This window comes from Mesocricetus auratus, unplaced genomic scaffold (genome assembly GCF_017639785.1).
Source record: "Mesocricetus auratus isolate SY011 unplaced genomic scaffold, BCM_Maur_2.0 Super-Scaffold_4256, whole genome shotgun sequence".
NCBI classification, from domain to species: Eukaryota; Metazoa; Chordata; class Mammalia; order Rodentia; family Cricetidae; genus Mesocricetus; species Mesocricetus auratus.
The window spans coordinates 2,893,508-2,913,811 of record NW_024429182.1 but is presented as its reverse complement, the minus strand read 5'-3'; the positions used below and the strand labels follow the sequence as shown (position 1 = coordinate 2,913,811).

Sequence of the window (20,304 nt, the reverse complement as noted above, 5' to 3'; positions counted from 1 at the left end):
TCAAGCAACTGCGCAGAAGAAAGAGAGTGGCTGGGTAATGACAAGCCTCAACTATAATTTTAATTAACCTTCTGATCCTGCTTAAATATATTTTGCCTTGTAAAAATCTGTAATAACATCTATTTCAATCTCCTCTGCTATTAGTTATTAAATTGAAAATGGATGCCTAGACTGATTTGCCAAAGATATTCAAGAAATTTTTCTTTATTCTCTCTGGTTTATTAAAGTAATAATTTGTAGCATAAAATTTCTCTGATTAAGTAATTTAGTGTAATTAAATCACCAGATTTATTAGGCTTCCTGGAGCAGCACACACAGCTGGAATGATGGCGGCTGTCAGATGTGTAACCCTGCACGCATTTCTTGCTGGTAGCTTCTCCCAAATTCCTCTGCTGCGCAGACCAGGGGGCCATCGGCCTCACTAGCCCTCTTCCCGAAGTCCGAGGTTTTGGAGGGTCCCCCTCCTCCCGACTCACGCTCACACAGTAGGTCCTCAAGAGGGGCCCTGCCAGGGTGAGCACCAACTCAGACAGGCAGAGCAAGGGAAGAGGCACGAGTAGGAGGAGGGTACATGTTTCATGGCCTAGCTCAGAACATCTCTTCTCTTGGGGGACGCTCTCAGATCTGATCTAAAACGTTGCCTCTGGACACACTCTTGTCTACCTTCAGCCCACGGACTCCTTAGGACATGGGAACAGGCTGAACATCTGCAGCCAGATTCAGTCCCTTGAGTTCCAACCTTTAAAAGCTCTGCAGCAGGAGGAGGAGCGGAGTTGCTTCCGACTGTAGGACCCTTGGTTATCCCCACTGCTTTCTTCCCTCAAGCCAGGGGATACACGAGGGGTCACAGGTCAGCTCTGGAACTCAGCAAGAATCCCCTCTACCTGAGTATGCTAGCAGCCTAGGAGCTGTCCCCAGTGATGCGAAACCCAGGGCTGTGTACAGGTGGACAGTGGGAACCCTGCTGGGCAGCCACTACTTGAGAGCCTCAGTGCCTCAGGGCTAGCTGGGAGAAAACAAACCCAGGGACTAAGCCGTCCAAATTCGAGGCGTGAAGGCGTGAGTCTGCTGTGAAGACAGCCTCAGCGGCCACGAGCAGCAACACTGCCCTGGAGGAGGAGACACTGTTCGCTGGGGCGTATGAATCTTTCCCTCGCATAACAAACACTGGTTGTGCGCGTCTGGCATCAAATAACGAACACTTGTGTTTGGGAGCCCAAATTTGCAACATGACTTGCATGGACAATTCAGCCCTGTGTCTGCTCTGGGTGTGGAGCCCACCTCACCTGGAGGCAGAGGTCCTTTACCTGGAGGCAGGGGGCTCATCGTGTACAGTGACACCTTGAGGATGTCTGCGGCAGAGGACTGGTGGTGTCTTCTGGCCCGGTTATGGCTTTTCCTGGTAGACTGCCTCCAGCAGAAGACAACACCTCGTATTTTAACACAACACATCTGCTGATATGTGCACCCGCTCCTTCCATACAAACGCCCTTCCGATGACTCTGATGCTTCCTCTGCGTGCCAGAGGTTAGACCACAACCCGAGCGGACTTTGCCAGAGGTTAGACCACAACCTGAGCGGACTTTTAATGGGCCCCTGGATCCCCGGTCGGGCACATAGTCTGAGTGACGACATAACACAGCACTGAGCTTCAGACAGCTCTCTCTGCCACACCTGTCTAGTTTGCACTGAACAAGTTTGTTTCTTCCAGGAGTGTAGGAGAAAACAAACAAACGAAAGACAGACTAGTGGCCAAATCTGCCAATCCTGCTCTTTTTGACAAATTAGGCTTCTCCAAAAAGAAACAAAACAAAACAGTGCTTTGCTGTTTCTCCACAAACCCTTTGCCCTTGTAAGCTCAGGTCTGATGGCAGTGTGTTTTGGTTCTATATAATTTTACCATGGAACCAAAGTAGCTTTCTAGGTGCAGCTACCTCTCTACTTCAGAGAGGAGAGCTAAGTGAATTCTAACGAACAAAATGAGCTAATTCTGTGGATCTCCCAATGAGTCCTTTCCCTGCAGTCTTCCCCTTAATAACCTATAAATTTTAGTCATGTGACCCATCCTTCAGTGTCTGGGGCAGTAACTCCCACCGAAAATCAATAGTCTGCCTACTTGAAGACTTCAGCATGTGTGAGGCCACAGAGGCTTGCTTATAAAACTCCATAATGACCCGAAACAGATTTGATTCCAGAAATCAGAATTCTCACACTAATAGGTTTTCACTGGAGAAGGCTCTCCTGGCTGAGAACGGACTACCAAATGGGTTAGATTTTTCAATTTTACACCTTAGTCCGTAAGTGCTGCCTTCTCAGTGGAGCAGTCAGATAATATACTACCAGGATTACTGAAGCCTCCAGTCACAGTTGTGAATTATTAATTTAAAAGGTTACGCGCCAGTGCTAATATAAATTATCTTTAAAAAACTATCTAGATGGGTAACATTTTAATAAGCTTTAAAACACAACTCTCCTCTCAACAATGAAAGCAAAATACAATACGTAAAGGCTCCAAGCAAGCTGTGGATTTATTGTACTTTTTTTTTCCTTAAAAGATTTGCATGCCATTCCCCATACAGATGACAAAGGCTGGAGCCTGCCTTCGAATGCCCTGCCCTAATCAATTTAAGGCAGCGGGCGCACAGCCCCAGCCAAGGACACAGAGTGAAATCTCACTCGGGGCACCCTGTGTCCAGGGCTCTGCTAGGAAACCTGTGCTTCCCCTGAGTCCATCCTAGGGAAGAAGATATGGTCAGGTCCCAAGGGGAACGAATAAAATATCAACATCGGGGTTTCTTGCAGAAATGCCAGCTACCCCCAGGTTAACAGCATTTGTTGTGTGCGTGCTGCAGAAGGCGTCCGGGCTTCATCCTCAACATGGAGCCATATCCCTGGGAAAGAGGAGGGCTTGGAGGAAATATGTGGCGACTTCTTAGCCGTCTAACCACGTGCCGGCTCCCAAAGATGGCTTGACATTTATCAGGAAGCAGGAGCTCAGCAGGCTGCCTTCCGCCAAGGACAGAAGAAGGGAAAAAACGCAGTGTTGGATTACCATGCATAGATCATTAAAGGGCGAGATTAATGCCGGTGGATTTTACCCTCACTACAATCATGCCTGGGACCCTCATCTAGATTTTCATTGTGAGATTTGCTTCCGAGCAAAATTCAAAGTTCCAGGAAAAATGGCTGAAGGTAGCTGGCCTGGACCTCTGTCTTCCTGGGGGTAGGGGTGGGGGTCCCTTTGTTTGGCACTGCTGGACCTTGGGGGCTGTTTGCCTCTCACAGGGAGGCTGCTACATCACCATGGTTACAAGATATAAACGTCATTATGGTAATAAAGAAAACAGAATCTAGCCAGCTGCCCCGGTTTTCAAAATCCAGGAGGAGATGAAAGTCCTCCTGCACTTCCTCTGTTTTTTTTTTTTAAATGGGTACCGTCTTATTCTTCCAGTGGTCTTTGCTCATTTCAGCCTTTTACGGCCCCAGTGTCAGGTCCCTGTGTGAAATACAACTCCCACCTGGGTACCAAGGGGCTCACCTTTCATTTTTTTTCTAAGTAGATGTCAATTTGTTTTGTCTTGAGTGTCTATTTTATTTAAAAATTTAAAATATGGACCACTAATGTCTGGTGCAGACGGCTGTCATCACAAACAGCCCAGCAAACACATTAGCATTTTCCCCCAGAGATATCCAAAAGATCTTCATAAGAAAGGAAACTAAAATAAAACAAAAGAAACACAAGACAACATCTATTGGTTTTACAGCCAGAAAATTTTAGATGATTTTTTCCCCATAAATGTATGTCAATCTACAAATAATTACTTTAAAAGAGACTGTTAGCAAGCCGGGAGTTGGTTGCTCATGTCTTTAATACCAGCACTAGGGAGGCAGGGGCAGGTGGATCTCTGTGAGTTCGAGACCAGCCTGGTCTACAGAGTGGGTTCCAGGACAGGCTCCAAAACAACACAGAGAAACCCTGTCTCGAAAAACCAAAACCAAACCAAACCAAAACAAAACAAAAACAGAGAGAGAGAGACTGTTAGCCAGAGCTCTAAAATAGTAGGTGACATGGCCAGGCACCGGAAGATGGCTGCAGAGCCAGCATTTGAGTCTGTCATATGTTCCTGCCACCTGTTTTCACCTTCCTCCCTAGTTGTCCCCTCTCAAGCCCTTCCTCCTTCTTTCTGTCATCCTGTCCATTCTTCCAACTATTCGTGTCTGGCAATATCAGGAGCACAGCGGACCCTGGCACCAGACTTTTCAAATCCAACACCCAGTGACAGGCCTGAGAGAGTTCCAGGACAGAGAAGTCAAGGGACTGTCCTGCAGTGTGGCAGTTGAAGTCACAGGGGGGAGAAAAATGGACTTTTGGGTGAACTGGTTTCTACCAGCGACGCAGGGAACAAAGACCACAGACAGCAGAACACACAGGCATGGGACCTGGCACGCACCTGGAAGGCTTAGGGACGGACACGGAGTCTGGTGTCTCTAGAACGTAAGGCATTCAGCAGAAGATGAGACCAGGGATACAGGGAAGGCCTTGCTGGGAAGGAAGACCACAGGCTCTGACCAGGCAGTGAGGAGGAGCCACCTGGGGTCCTTGGACTAGACAGCTGCAGGAGTCCATCCAGGAGTTAGGAAGGTCTGGGACTCCAGTGTTACATGGAGGACGGAAGTCGGGTGACGGGGAGTGAAGAGGATCCTTGGGATATGTACGCAACGTCTAGGTAAACTAATGTGATCCTGAGCCAAAAGAAAAGACACCAAAGCCATGTTGACATTTAACCAACAAAGGTCAAGGTCAAAGGAGACTCAGAAGGAAGGTCTGGATTGCTGAGTTTGTCTCCTCTCTCTGGGGAGGCGGGGGAGAGTTGGAAGCAGCTCCCTGTAGCTGGGAAGGGATCTGAGCTGATAGTTGACAGGGAGGCAACCAAAGCCACACAAATGCAAGAGAGCATACAGAAGGGTAGTGGGGACATTGCGTACCGTCAAGGAGGCAGTAATTACGGGAAGAAATGAAGTACAACTAAAAACAATTATCTAAAAATCAAAAAAACAAACAAACAAAAAATAGTAAGTTTACATGCAGAGTACCTGAGTACAATCCTAATAACAACCAAAGGCCACCCCTACCCCCACATCCGTATGTCCCTCGCCCACATCTCTGCATAGAGTAATCTCAGAACAAAACCAAATGTTGCCAAACTGAGCCAGAAAAGGAATATGCCACAGAATGGCATCTATCAATGGGCCCAAGCTCATGGCAGAAGCCTGGTCAGGAACAGAGGGACCATACAATCCTCTGCTCGTCACATCCACTGACAATGGGGTCAAATAGTTAGCACCACGGTTGCACTCTGGAAATCTGACTTTGGCTTCTCTCTGCGAGTATCCACATAAAATGCACACTCTGTAAAGGAGAGGACCTTCGTCCCGTCAGTTGCTTACCCGGGGTTTGAAACGCATGCAGATCTTGTTTGAGTTTGGATTCTTCACAGCTGGTAAATAGTTAGTTACCCCTTTGAAATACAGATAAATTATAAACTATGTGTTTCGGGAACCTTCCTTGGTCAGTCCAGCCCTTAAGAACATTCTGCCCTCCCCAACTCCTATAGTATGCACTCTCTTGTGCTCGTAATCGCCTATTATTATTTAACTGTTGCTTGGCCAGATGTCAAGCTTTTTGAGAACAGGCTGAGTTACTCTTTTTCTGTGTCTTACAAAGCAGGCAGAGACCACAGCGCTTCAGAAACTCAACTCGGCAGTTCAAGCGAGGGATCCAAAGTTGCAAAACTGGACGCAAAAGACAGACTCAAATCTAATGAGTCATTGCACAGAATATTCCATGGGGGTGGAAACGGGGTGCCCTGGCCACCCAGAGGAGGGCATTCCTACCTCTCACTGACTTGGAGCCACCTGTGTTAGTGTGTGGTGTCTGCAGCCTGGTAGGTAAAGACAGAAGTGTTCTTGCCAGAAAGACGGCCAACAGCACTCTGCAGACTGAGGGCTCGCTCTCCAGGTCTCCGGAGGGGCCCTAGCAGGAAGTGCACGGAGCAGAGGGAACCTGCCCCAGCCCAGGCAAGAAAACAATGTGCAGCCCAAACCTAACCAAACAGCCCCACTCTCCAGATCCGGCTTAATGTGTCAAGCACACCTTGAACTTCACAGATATTAAAACCCCCTGTGAAGACTCTCCGGGGTTCAGCCCCTCCATCACCACTGCAACAACTGAGGAATCAGGCTTAGAAATGGATACAGCCAGCCCAAGACTGTGTGGACTGGCTAGTGGGTGAGTCAGGATGTGAACACAGGTAGAATTTCTGTTCCTCGCCAAGTATAATATCCTCCCTCTTTCTCAGTCAGAACCCTGAGCCAGGAAGTGGAGACAGGAGGCAGATCGGCCTTTTGGGTGAGTGATCTGAGAGCAAGGACTGTGCTTTGGGCCTGGAAAGAAAGATGGAGCTTGGATGAGTTGAGAAGCCCAGGGAGAACCACCTTGTCCCACCCCCAAGAGAGTCTAAAAGGCAGCTAAGGGTTCAGAAGGGAGCAGACACCACGCACACGTGCGCATCTTGTGACCCAGGAAGGCAAAATATAGACTCTCAAGTTCTCAAGGTCCCGGGGCTGCTACATGTACCGGCCCCTTGTGACAGGACAAGCAAGTTGTCACCCACCAAGGAGTCACCACACAAAGGAGATACTATGTTTCCTCCACTGGGAGTTTGCAACTCTGGCAACAACATACTTTGTCAAATGAATTAGATTCCTTAATAATCATTACTCGAACCCATGCTAGTCAGCAAATACTTCTTTGCAAACAAATAGAGGTGATTAATTCGGGCAACATCTTTTTGACTCAAAGATTTTAAAGTGCCTGGTCAAGGTGAACACTTGAGTAAAATAAATAAATAAATAACAAAGCATCAGTTCCAAAGGAAAATTCATACATAGTTCAATTTACAATATTGTAATAAGACTCCGCAGCATAAATTCCGGCACACTGGACAGAAAAGCTATTTGTGTAGCATGTGGGGACATAAATAAAAGCCAAATACTTAGACTGCCCTCACAAATAAAAAAATTTTCTTTTGTGAATCTGTGCTCCTTGACACGCGCTCCAAGAAAGTTGGGTAGTGTGATAAATACTGCGACTCGAAGGACTTCATCAATATCAAATCTCATCGTCATCATTCAGTTACCAAATAAAGAGTGGCAATAACACCATCACAGACAACAACAGAGTGATATAATTAAGGGAAATGCACCTGCCTCAGTCAACATTCAGTCATAACAAGTTTTGTCACCAACTTCTTAAGTCTTCTGGGAATAAAGCTGATAACCTCACCGGGTTTTCCAGCCTGGGGTCATCCCTGACCCCTCTTTTGCCATCCTGTGCTCTACCTGGCTCCTCTCCATGGGGTCTGTGGTGGAAGTTCCTCGAAAGTTGGGCACCCTCCACCGAACCTTTATAATTTTGCTTTGTACTAACAGACTGTGAAACTTGTCACCACGCTGGAACGTGGATTTTGGGGTGACCTGAATCTCTCTGTTCCTAGGCTTCTGCCTGGGTCTAGAGAGCGCTCTTTCTCACCCCCTTGAGGTGAGGTTTCTGCTTCTGCCCTGATGTTTCTGTTTGGTTTTAATTCTGGGTTGGAGCCACCAAGACGACAAACCTTTGTTTCCATGGGAAATGCCCTTCTGACAGACATCTTTCCTGTCCCCAGCATCAACCCCCTCAAGCGATGTCACCTCTAGAATCCTCTTGAAATGGCACCTACAATCTCTCTCTCTCTGTCTCTCTCTCTCTCTCTGTCTCTCTCTCTCTCTGTGTCTCTGTGTCTCTGTCTCTCTCTCTCCCTCTCCCTCTCTCTGTCTCTCTCTCTGTCTCTCTCTCTGTCTCTGTCTCTTTCTCTGTCTGTCTCTCTCTCTGTCTCTGTCTCTGTCTCTGTCTCTCTCTCTCTCTCTCTCTGTCTCTCTGTCTCTCTCTTTCTTCCTAGAAAGCATCTTTGTTCCCTTTCTGACTAGTTTTTATAGAGCCATCATTTTATCTGGGAGGAGTCATAGATTCAGAAGGGCAATCAAACCCCCTCCTCCTCCTTCAGTGCATGAAGCCACCGCGCCTCGCTCCTCCGTAAATAATGTGTTTCCCGGTACGTCGATTTTGATGAAGCTCCTGAGGTAGGCGGTAATAATGGACTGAAATAAACCTATCGGACTCCGTTTCTGAGGACCTAGGGAAGAAAAGGACATTATTATCCCTACGTCTGTATGAATTTACCCCCGTGTCTGTAAGAATAAGCAAGCACGGCTGCAGGATCGCTCTGCTCTAGTGCGGGAGGTGCTGTTACCTCGCGCTGGGTAACAACGAGTGGGGATGGTTTGTCAGCAGCCGCACGTGTGAAAATGAGAGGGCCAAGCAAGACCGCACGCCGCCCTGCCGCTCTCCAAGGGGCGGAAAGGAGGATGCAGCCAGGACAACGCCCTCAGACCCTCAGGGGAAAGTCACCACTCACTTTGTGAGAACTGAGGGCACTGCCTTGGCAGCGGGCAGAGCATTGGGCCAGAGGCAAGAGGAAGGCCTAACTCAGTCATCTCTGTCAGCACGTGTCCTGGTCTACAGGCTTCAATTTATTACCTGTGAAATGGTCACAGCAACACCCCAGCAAGCTATTTCCTGCTTGCCTTCCTTCTTCCCATCCCTGTTTTCTCTTCTAAGATTCAAAAGCTTCTGAGGAAGAGGCTATGACTAGTCACATATAAAATTATGGGCTCAGTTTTTTTTTCTTTTTTTAAGAGTTTGGGTATAAGTGGGGAAGAGACTACAAGCTCTACAGTCCTGTTGCATCTGCATTTTAGAAACAATGAACACACAAAAACTACCTCGCTCAAGGACGCATGCACATAAAACGGTCAAACACATGTGGGGGGGGTCAGTGAGCGGTAAGGAGGAAAAGAATTAAAGGAAGGATTAGGGGTGACCCCCAATATGACAAAGAGGGTCTGCCCATCACAGAGTGAAGCTCAGATAGCACCCTGTCAGACACCCTCACTAGAATCGTGACCAGATGAGGCTGATAGCAGAATCAACAACTGTCTACCTCGTAAAAACCATACAAGGACACAGATCTTCCTCAGAGCTTGTTAAAGAGCAACGGGACTCCAAGCGCTAAGGCTTAGACATTAGTCTTCTGCAGTCACTGTCAATCATCCTCCTAAACCCCGGAAGTCAAAACACATAAGCTGCCCAGTGGATCCAACTGGAGACCTCTCGATCCTGAGACTGGGGGGCTTTAGCTGAAGAGCATTCAGGCAGCACTGTGTGGCAAGGATTCCACCGTAACCACGCTGATCGGTTTCTTTGGGAAACGGAGACGTTCTAGAAGCTGCCAAACAACTCAGGAGTTAATCGCCAGTCATTTGCCTAGAGCCAGACTTCCAGGTGCACCAGAAACCCAGCTCTTCCCACATGGTATCAGCTCTCCGCCTTCCCAATGCTGCGTGACCCTGTAATACAGTTCCTCCTTGTGGCAGCGACCCTCAGCCATAAAACTATTTTTGTTGCTACTTCGTAACTGTAGGTTTGGTTCCTGTTGTGAACCACAATGTAAGTATCTCATGTACAGAATATGTGGTATGCGAACCCTGTGAAAGGGTCGTTAGAACCCTTCAGGGGCAGAGACTCACAGGCTAGAGAACAGCCGCCCCACCGTATGCAAAAGGAAACACACATTGGAGCAGCAGGATACCTGTGACGTCTCCGCAGTTCTGAGGTGCTCGGGGTCTGTGCCTCAACCTTCCACAGAGAGTGAACAAAGCACACGTCTCAAGGTTCTGATCCCACAGTCCCGCCTCAGAGCCGAACTTCACAAGAGTCTCAGCTTCTGCCCCTACCCCACCAGCATTCAGCCCAAGGCAGCCTGGGAGTTTGTGACGCTTCACTCTGAACAGCTTCACTCCCTCTGGAGTCAAGACCAACCCAGAACAAAAGCCAACGCCAACGCTGCCCAGTCTACAGTCACGCCCCCACCCTGGCTCACGGTGGCAACGGAGAGCCAGAGCCTGGCGGATGGAGGACCGCATGCTTTCGGTGCAGTCAGCCCTAAGGACACAGCAACGCCATGCTGGCTAACAGCAACACTCCTGCTCCCCCTTTCTAAAAGCCCAGGCTCTGGCAAGCTGGGATCCAATAACCAGCGCTTGTGTGTTTCATGCCTTTAGTCTTCCTCATCCTCCTCAATGGCTCTCTCTGTTTCCTAGGTCTCTTCCTCAGAGAGTACAAGAGGCTATCACTGCTTGGCCCAGCTCCCCACAACTCTTAGTAGAAGAGCAAGGCCATTGATCTGCGTATCTGTGCTCGTGTACAGGGCCTGGCTGATCTGCATATCTGTGCTCATGTGTAGGGCCTGGCTTGGCGGAAGCAGAGAGACCCGAAGCGTGTCTGCTGCTCTTCAGTGGTCCTGACCACTGACTTAATATCACTACCCGACCCTCGGGCAAGTCTCCAGCTCTCCAGATGACGGCCTCTCGGGGAGATTTCCACAATCCAGGGTCATGGCCTCAGCTACCCAGGCTGCACCCCAGTGCTTGGGAATATGTTGCAGTCGCCGGTTCCCTGACGCCTCAGAGGACATCTCAATGGATGCCGGCCCACCCCACCTGAAAACTCCAAGGGGCTCCCTTGCTTCTGTGTCACAAAATGCCAACTGCTAGGCCCTAGAGCCTCTCCACTGTCCAGAGACTGGTCTTCCTGACCCTCCAGTGACAGCCACCTGCAATGACCCAGATGATTTGGGGGAGCCCTAAAAGAAGTCACAGGCCTCGAGGATCAGTCACCTCCTGGTCAACTGCCGGTGGAAAGGACCACATGGTACGGGAGGATGGATGGCGGCCTCCTTTCTGGCCCCGTGGGCCAGCATGCCTAGTTCTTCCCCCACTTCTCAGAAATGCCATCACGTATCAGGGTGATGATGAATGGCCGATTCCCCCAGAGGAGCGACGCATCTTCTGTTGTCAGGCCTGGCAAGAGACCTGACAGCTCCTGGTGGAGCCCCAAACCAAGCCCCGTCTGTCTGATGGTACCGGGTGGCTGCAGATACTGCTGCCTCTCTTGCCAGACCCTGGCATGAGGAAGAGGTGACACTGCTGCTGAGCTTCCTGGCCGGCCTCTCAAGCTCTAATTGAAACGTGTCCTCAGCGGGTCAGAGCAGAGACCCGAGGGCCCCCCGGCACATCTGCTCTGCCTGGACAAGAAGCTGCTTCAACGCAAAAGGCTCCAGCTGGGGGTGGGAGGGAGAAACCAACTACATCGGTCATCTGGCTTATGGTTGTTTAACCAGACCCCCAGCACAGCGGGCGCCAGAGCAGCTTGCCCTTTTTGGGCCTGGAGGAACGTACGGTCTCCTCGCTAGAACATTCATTCCCCTCAGACCTCACAGGTCCCAGGAGACGTGGTATCTGCCGAGCAGTGTCTGAACCTCCTTACGCTCTCAGGCCTTTGCACAGCGGCAGAGATGGGCCCGTGAGCTCAGTGCCTCTGTGACTCACATGCAGGCTTTCCCACATGTGCGGGCATTTGCTCTCTCTGTCTCTCTCTCTTCTGTCTCTGTCTCTCTCTCTTCTGTCTCTGTCTCTCTGTCTCTGTCTCTCTGTCTCTCCCATCTGTCTCTGTCTCTCTTCTCTCTCTGTCTCTCCCATCTGTCTCTGTCTCTCTTCTCTCTCTGTCTCTGTCTCTCCCATCTGTCTCTGTCTCTCTTCTCTCTCTGTCTCTCTGTCTCTCCCATCTGTCTCTGTCTCTCTTCTTTCTCTGTCTCTGTCTCTCCCATCTGTCTCTGTCTCTCTTCTCTCTCTCTCTCTCTCTCTCTCTCTCTCCCTCTCCTTTTCCCTCTCCCTCTCCCTCTGAGTGTGACATGCCTTAAGGGTTACTACTGCTACAGAGTTACGACTGCTATTTTGTATCACAACGAACAAAGCAGCTTGGGGAGGGAAAGGGTTCATTCATATGGCTCACCGTTCCACATCACTGCTCATCATCCAAAAAAAAAAAAAAATCAGGACAGGAACTCAAAACGGAGCCGGAAGAGCTGGAGCCTGAGGCAGGAGCTGATGAAGAGGCCACAGAAGGGTGCTGCCTACTGGCTTGCTCTTGGCGGCTGGCTCAGTCTGCTTGCTTTCAAACTCAGGGCCACAAGAGGCTGGGCCCTCCCCCACCAATCACTACTTAAGCAAAGGCCCCCAGCAGGATCCTAAGCAGGCGTCTTCTCAATTGAGGCTCTCTCCTTTCAGCAACTCTCGCTTGTGTGGAGGAGGCATAAAACTAGCCAGTACAGCACGCATGTGGTGGCCTGAGGTTGACATCAGTTGTCTCCTTCCGCCACTCTCCATCTTAGTTTGCAACACGGGGCCTCTCACTGATCCTGGAGCCTGGTGATGGGTTGGCCAGCCTACATCAGGAATCCACCCTCCCCCTCTGCCCTCCCTCCCCCGTCTCCACCTCCCCAGAACTGAGATTACAGGCAGATTCTGTTGTGTCTGCTTTCACGTGTGGGAGACAGATCAAACCCAAGCTCGTGTGTGTGTGTGTGTGTGTGTGTGTGTGTGTGTGTGTGTGTGGTGTGTGTGTGTGAGACAAGCACTTAGCTCACTCCTTAGCTGCCCTCACTTGCTTCCTCCTGGGGGCTTTTTAATAATCCTCAGAACGTGTATACTCCAGATGTAAAGGAAAATCCTCTCTTTCTAGACACAAGTCATTAACGCTGTGAACGTAGTTCAGTATGGTGTCACAAAATGAATACCCAAGGGGCAAGAGGGACCAACACTCGAGTTTCAGTTGCCCCTCATCTCTAGTAAACACCCACCTACGTTCTCACGGCCTCACTTTCCTCGTCTGTGAGTCAGGTCAGTAACCAGGCGTCTGTTTCCACCGGAAGGGCATCTGAAACAGCACCTGTTGCTTTGTTGGTGGTGATGCAATATAGCAGTAGTAACTCTGTAGCAGTAGTAACCCTTAAGGCATATGTGAGCATGTGCTCACACACACTCAGAGAGAGAGAGAGACAGAGAGAGAGAGACAGAGAGAGAGACAGAGAGAGAGACAGAGAGAGAGAGAGAGAGAGAGAGAGAGAGAGAGAGAGAGAGAGAGAGCCTCTTTCATGAACCCTTCACTCCACCTCCCCATCGCCCACGCAAGTGCCGCTCACAGCCTGCACCCGCGGCTTTAGCAGAGACACCCTCATCGCAAGCATTGCCCAGCCAGCAGCACACCAACCAGACCTTCTGCAGGGAAAGACTCTGCCCCATTCTCTAGAGCCAATCTCGGGAGCTCAGTGTCTCCCCGCATCCTTGCTCTGTCCCCTCTCCCCATGTGCGAAAGTTTCTTCAATGAATCTCTTAGTAATTGCCCGCCAGGCAAGTTCTCTTCTCAGCCCACTGAACACCATCAGGGCAGTGAAGGGTACCTGCCATTACCATGGCCGCTGTTTCAGCTGCTGGTAAGCACCTCGCAAGTTCCCCTGTTCTCAGGCACAAGCCTGGTGACTGTCCCCCAAAAGCCTCAGTTTTTATATTTTCAAGTACTTTCCTTGGGGAGGAGAAACAGATAAAAAGAAGAGTTTTTCCCAGGGCATGGGGTGTACAGATCAGCCAACCGCAGCTAGTCCGTCAGTTGGCTAGGCCCACCCCGTGCAGGAATTCGGAAATAGAAGCAGAGGCAGAAGTCCCCATGTCAAGCACAATGACGCACCCCAGGGCATGCCTGTGAGGTTGCTTCCTCAAGAGGTTTAGTGAGGGAGGAAGACCCAACCCCGAGTTTGAGCAACTCCATCTCACAGGCTCTGAACACAGACAGACTACTAAACGGGAGGCCTGAGCACCAACATGTGTCTCTGTCACACCGTCAAATCCCTCAAAGGCCTGCTGACAAAGCTAGGGCCACCCTCTCTGCTGCACCTCCCCTGTCAGATGGACTTAACCCTCACACCACGGACCAGAATAAAACTCTTCCTGCCGTACGCCTCATCTGTCAGGTATTTTGCCACAAGGAAAAAAATGTAGCAAATGCATCAACCCCAGAGGGCATCGGCGTTACCACTGACAGCGTCGTCTGGGAAATAATGGGACTTGCGGTGGCTAAAAACGCAGCAAGCACAGCCTGGGCAGCCTTGCCACTTCCAAAGAGGTTTGCGTTTCACCAGCGATAAAATGTGACTCACCCTGTAACCACAAAGCCCCCAAGGAACTAAGTGACAGGAGGAAGGAGCCACCCAGCTTCACGCAGAGTTGGTGGCAGCCTCTAATTACTGATGCGCCACTAAGCAAGGTTTGCCAACAGCTAAACGAACACACGCACTCACAAAATGAGGGCTTGTGGGCAACTGACTGCCTCGCACATTCGCCCGAGACATGACACAATTCGGAAAGGCTACCTCCTTTCTAGAAGGCAAAGTGGGAACGTTATATAGTCCACATGTAAATGCCATATTGTTTCCCATCCAATTATCTCAGTATTCTGCAAACAGAGGAGGAGAGGGTTTGCTGAATGCTCATTTTCAGGCCGTCTATCATCTGCTTAATTAATAGCAAGCAAACTCTTCTATTTGCATTTCAGGTGTACAGAGCAGAAAAGAAAATTTTTTCCGTTATTTGTAAGGAATATGACTTCCTCCCAAGGAAATAAAACAATTTCCGCTGGTGTTTGCATCCAAACCCTTCAGAGTTTTAAGCAGATTTCACGTCCTTCTTTCCTCCCTTGGCTCAAGCAGTGTCCCACTGAGCTGTTACAGTGGAGGTTGAATGGCCATCTGTGTTCAGGGTTATACCCTGGTCCCTTTTCCAGGGAGCTCTCATGTGCCATAGAACACACGTATGTTCACGTATGTGCGCACTTGTGTGCACGTGAATGTGAAGGCCAGAGGTCAATCCTGGGAGTTATTTTCAGGAGTCACCCACTTATTTATTATGGAGAAGAGACCTATCACTGGTCTGTAGTTCACCAAGTAGATGAGGCTGGATGTCTGGTGGGCCAAAGGGAGCTGCTCATCCCTGCCCCCCATCCTAAGCTCTGAAATTACAAGTGTGCTCCATTATCTCTGGGATTTGAAGACCAAATCCCTATCCCCATGCTTGCAAACAAGTACTGAAGCATCTCCTGCCTGCACCTGGAACTCCAGGGATCACTCCCAAGGGTTTTCACAGATGTGCTCAGCTAACATGAGGTTTAAATGGTCAAGGCTCTGTGTGTGAATGTATGGCAAGTTGTAATGGGGAAAATGCCAGAGAAAGAGCAATGATGGAGCCCAAAACAGCTCATCCAACGAAGTCCCTGCCGCATAAGCATGAGCTCAGGATCGGGTCCCAGGACCCATGTTGAAATACCAGTGGAGGCAGCTCTCTCCTGTAAGCCCAAAAGTGAGGGGCTAGAGACAGGCAGACACCTGAAGCTCACTGGCCACCCAGCCTAGCCTAATCAACGAGCTTCAAGTTCAGCAAGAGGCCCTTTCTTAAAGCGGAGATGATAAAGGAGGTGTCTTTCCACCCACTATATATAAAATTTGAGCCTCTACTCGATGTTCAACAAATGACTACACCACACACACACACACACACACACACACACACACACACACACACACACCACACACACACGTCCTTTCCTCCATACTCAACAATGACGGAAATGCTGGCATCCATCAAAAAAGGCACCAAGAAAATGACTGACTCCTCCTGAATGTAACCATTATGTAAATATTTCATATTTAACTATCATAGTTTTATTCAAAAATGCCTGCTGGAGGCCAAAAGGCTGTAGCTCCACATTCTCTTCCCTCAGCGTCTCTGAGGACTCTGGGATGCCCCTGATGTCACCTGCTTGCAATTACATCGTTCATGCATTCAAAGACTAGTATGTGATCCTCAGTGAGGCACCTTCCAGAATGAACAGGCCAAGACCTCAAGCTTCTTCAGGGAGTTATGCTCTAATCCCTCAGGCCTGAAAACTGGTATCCTATTTTTAATATTAATAAAGTCTAATTATAATAGTCTAAAAGTTAGTGGTGTGGATAATTCAATGAAAGAACTCAACCAAAACTCATTTTATCTAGTGTATGAATATGGGGACCAACTTCTCTGTGGCCACTTCTTTGCTTTTTTAATTGTGTTTTATTCGAGTCTATATTAAACTCTGTTTACTTTGTCTGAGCACACAGTCACATGGGTGATATGAGCGAACTTTGCCATCAGAGGCACAGATTTACAAAGCCAGACACTTTCCAGGGAAGACTTAGGGAGATAGCAAAGACCATATCAAGACTAGAAGCATTTGCGTTGGCGTTTATCTCTGGGGCACCCAATAACCCGGCCGCTCAAAAGGCTTCCTGATGGCCAGAGCCAAGGCCATAGGCAAAGAAGCACTCCTTAACCCCTCAATCCTCTACAGATGTTAACTGAGTGCCTGACAGCAGGGCTGGGAACTGAGTCAGGGCTGGGACTGGGTTACACCCGAGGAATAAACCCAGGCTATGGGCATCATCTCAACCCCTTCAGATGTGAGGATCCAGGGGGACAGGTGGTCAAAGAGGAAAAAGCATAGCCTGTACACAACACACGTATCAAGAGACAGGTGACCACGGGCAAGCAAGACAAGGATCAACGAAGGGCGGGGAGAGGCCAGCCTCAGAGAGGATGGTTAGGGAGAGGTCATAGCCTGTGATGCTCTGCAGAAGGATCAGCCCTGCAGAAGGACATCTGGAGAGCCGAGGTCTGGGGGAAGGATACCCACAAGCAGTAGTGAAGAAAGCCAGGCACGCAGGGAAGGAGCACGGCACGGTCCATCCAGCTCATGAGATATAAAGCAGACCTGTGGCTGCCAGGGGGCTGGAGGAGGGCAAAGGGAAACCGTTGCTGTAGATGAAAAAACTTCAGGACTGGGCTGGCGGAGACAGTGGTGGAACAGCGTAGACGGGCTTCCTCAGTGACAGACACGGCCGCAGACGACGAAGACGGCCCGTCCTGGGTGCACATATTACCACAATTTTTTATAGGTAGACAGGAGGTTGGGCGTTTTAATTTTTCTCTGTGTGTGTGTGTGTGTGTTGTGCTGCAGACACATGAGCATACATACATGTTCATGTGTGTGGGCACATGCGCGCACAGCTGTGAACGTTTGTGTGTGTGCCTGTGAAGGCCAGAGATTTATGTCAGGTATCCCATCTCAATTAATCACTCTCTATTTATCATCTCCAGCAAGGGTCTCTCACTCGAACCCAGAGCCTTCTCATTCTGCTAGTCCAGCCAGCTTGCTCCAGGGACCCTGCCTGGTCTCTTCCTCTCAAACGCTGAGCTTACAGGTAGGCGACACACCCACCCAGCATCCACACAGGTGCTGCCGGGGGATTCGACCTCAGGCCCTCACCTGCCGAACCATCTTCGCATCCCTGAGGGTTGGGCTTCTGGATCCACCTGAGTAATCTAGCAAATTTACCCGCGGTCAGAGAAGTCATTCCTCTTCCAAGACTTAAAGATGGACTCGCTGTCCTCCTCCTACAAAAGACAAGTTGTTGGAGGGGGTGGATCCTATCACACGGTGCAGGGATGCCACTGCACCTCCATCCAAATCATAGGGAAGACTGCCTCTGAGGAATTCCCTGGATTAGCGACTCTGTTTACTGAAGAAATTGCATCTCCCCAGCCCCAGCTGCCCGCTGACAGATTCGTTTCTCTCATGCCTTCCACACTCCTCCTACTTCCTCAGCTGTCCTGGAAGAGACTTACACTGAGACTACACCAGTGGACTACATTAACTTTCCCTTTGCCCACCATATAGGAATTCTCACTCATTCACTCACTCACATTAATTACTAAATGAAACATATTTTAGGTCTCAGAAACAGTAAAAAAAAAAGTAAGTAGATTGGAGACCATTGATTTCCACAGTTGTATTCAGTGCTCTGAGTTAGATTTTCTATTAAGAGTTTACATTTCCAATTTCATCCTTCGTTTCCGAGCCAAAGAGTTTCCTATGAACCGAGGGTATGTCATAATTATCTATTTCTCCACTCGTGGCACTTGCCATCTAGAAGGTCAAGGCCAGAGATGGTTCTTGACTCTCTCTTCTTCTGACGTCTCGGTGAGGATCAGCCTGACACCCCCCCATGAGAAGACAGATGTCCCCTAGGGAGGCATGCTAAACTTGAGGAGAAAGAATCTCAAGGCAGACAGACAGGGAGATAAGAGCTGGGGGAGAAAAAGCCAGGTCCAGCAACTAGACACAGTGGGAGAACTTCATCCCAAGATAAGCCGACTTGGCATGCGGTGGTCACAGAATCGGAGGCCAACCCGTAGATCTCCCCACTGGGTGAGAATAAGACCCATTCCTTCAACACACCAACTGGGTTGGTTTCTCTTCATTGCACACTAAGCCAACCGCTGAAGATGCCCCTGCCATCACAAAGACACATAAACCTTCCAAGTGCATGGTACTCGTGCATGGGCACAGAACAGATGAATTCAAAACCTGGTGGACATTTGAAGTCAAACTTCTAGAACACATCAGGCAGCAGACACGGAACCAAACAGCACACCGTGTTTCATCAGGACTCCCGTAAGTCAGCCTACGTCTCCAGCCTCTGACGCCAACACGGAATGGGGGAAGCCAGTACTCATGCTACCTTTGAGCTCCCACCAAAGTGGATACCTGGAGACGCTGCTGCTTCTCTCTCTCTCTCCTTCTTCCACGCCACCTCCTATGCAAGGAAACTGTAGGATCTTCTTGTTCCCAGCCTTTCCCGTAGAAACCAGTCCTTCACTAAACCACAGACTCACGGTCTGTCAATCCCCAAAAGCCATTTACAAGATGCCTTGAAAGAGGAAGGGGACAGGGACGGGTGGGCAGGCGCTAAGAGAAGAAAGTTGGATTTGCCTTTGCCCAAGGGGAGAAAAGAAAGCAACCAACACCCTTCCAGCCCCCCCAGTACCCACCAATGTGCGTCATTTATTTGGCGGCAACGCTCCAAATGCTAACCGAATGCATTAAAGCCATTAATAACCCAACCCAACCCAGACAATCCGTTTTTTGTTTTTTTTTTTTTTTTGCTGTGTTTTTTCAACTTCCCGCGTGCTCCGCTACCTACAGCCGAACAGGAGCAGGTGAAAAGGTCTCCTCGTAGTAAAAGATGAAGGAGGGTGAGGGCAGAGGAGCTGGCACCTACTTGGGAGTTCACCAGGTTCCCAGGGAGAAAGCGGTAACAGCCTGGTGCATGGCAGTCTGGTATCAATGCAGTAATTTCTGGACAGCTGCCAACGGTAAGGTTAAAAAGCAATATTACAAGGCCTCTGTGATGAGAACCTACTGGGAGACATTTGTTGGAAATTGCTTTGCCTATCATTTAGTCAGCAAAAAAAAAAAAAAAAGCCCACAGTACTAGTTACACGCACGAACTCTGTCGAGTGTGCATCTATAAATGATTCAAATTGTGAGCACACAAAGCCCCCATACAGGTATACATAATCGCGGTAAAAGCCTGGAGCCTCAGCCCTGTTCTTTCGCATTGATAGGCCGTATAAATTTTCCCTTTATGCTGCCAAGTAAGTGGCATAATTATAAAGTATATTCTGAGTTTTTAAATTCAACTTTTCTTGAAAATGAAATCAGAAAGGTTTTTTTTTTGTCTTTTTTTTTTTAAAAGCACCAAGCAATAAACTTTTGGGCAGCTGTGTTGTGAACAGCCGACTCTGTGTAGAACAAGCTGACTACATTTTTACTACCAACGGGTTACTCAGGCGCTACCAGGAGAAATTGCAACATTTTAACTAGACTGTCTCTTTGAGACTCCAAACACTTGAAAACATTTTCAACTGAGTTAAAGCATGTGAAAGGGAAAATTGGGGGCAGGAATTCCCAAACATCAGAGCGGGTGTGAACTGAGCCCTTTGCTTTTAGGTAAGGGAAAGGGGTTCCAAGGGTAAACCATCACTGTGGGGTCCCGGGGAAGCCTTCCTTCATTTCAGTCTTCGGTAATACCAAAGGAGTAAATTGCTTTCTCTCAGTGACCTGGAGATCTTTGCTTACAATGATCTAGGAGTCCTTCTGCAAGACGCTCTTGGCCATTGTCCCCAAAGACCAGAAGTACCTGTCCTAACATGTACTTACTCATGCATCCTTGCTCCCACCAGAGATCAATCATTTGAGTCTGCAAGTTGCTGTCCACAGATCTGCAGTGAGGTGTCTAGCCTACGGGAAGGGCTTGTGTAGACCTCTGCTTGAGCCAGTGCCTCAGGCCCATGGGTGTTAGGGCTGCGTGAGTTACTTTTTGA

At 49.1% G+C, this 20,304-nt stretch overlaps 1 protein-coding gene across 3 annotated transcripts in view; it reads right to left on the bottom strand.

Moving 5' to 3' along the window:
• Gfra1 (GDNF family receptor alpha 1) overlaps nucleotides 1-20,304 on the bottom strand; it is a 259,679-nt gene that overhangs the window by 117,207 nt on the left and 122,168 nt on the right. The window lies entirely within an intron of this gene.